The following is an 815-nucleotide window of genomic DNA, read 5'->3' as shown; positions in this document are numbered from 1 at the left end:
ATAGGGGTGGTGAAATGGCGTATTTAGTAGTCGAGTGCTTTATAAAAAAGCAGCAACTGATTACTCAGGAATTGTATAGTGATATGGCGGCTACTGGTAGGCATTAGGCATTAGGCACTTTGAGTCGGCCAGTTGTACACTTTAGCGAGAGTAGAATTAATTTCATGGGAAGTGCTCAGCTTTTCGAATTAGTTTTTTACATACATACATTTTGTATTTTGTTTCAATTTAGAAGGCTATGTGTACTTACATTTTTAATTTTTACATACCCAACAACCCTCGCCAAAAATAGAATTGGGTAGGGGTTTTCCAGTCCGAATTTGCATAGCCTCCTAAAAAAAGAACAGAATTTGTGTTTGTTTTTAGGAGGCTATAGAATTTGTTGGGTTCCTGGCTCTGATTTTACATATGATGATCAGCACTGGAGAAAAGTCGTCCGTGGCCATCATCATCTCTGTTGAGATCAATATAACTTTGAGTCGGTATATGGCGACCAGCCGATCACGCACAGTTAATTTATGGTTATGTATGGAAAAAATGTTATGATTTGAAATCCAGCGGCGTTGTGTCTCGACAGAAGATCCTCTGCTTAGATTGATGGACGTACTCTACAAAACGATTAGCGCAACGGTTTACTTTGAAATGAGATTCTTCGGCTATCTAGCGGCAGCGTAGTACGTTACAAATATTCTTACATCTTTCCTGACATCGAGTTAAAACTTCTACGCGGGTGCAAACCATGTAAAACACTGAATAGACCTCGTCTTTTGATGCACCAGGAAAAACAATAATCCTACTCTATCTTGTAAATTCCA

The sequence above is a fragment of the Sphaeroforma arctica genome (genome assembly GCF_001186125.1).
Source record: "Sphaeroforma arctica JP610 unplaced genomic scaffold supercont1.131, whole genome shotgun sequence".
NCBI classification, from domain to species: Eukaryota; class Ichthyosporea; order Ichthyophonida; genus Sphaeroforma; species Sphaeroforma arctica.
The sequence above is the reverse complement of the archived record's forward strand: the minus strand, read 5'-3'. Positions refer to the sequence as shown.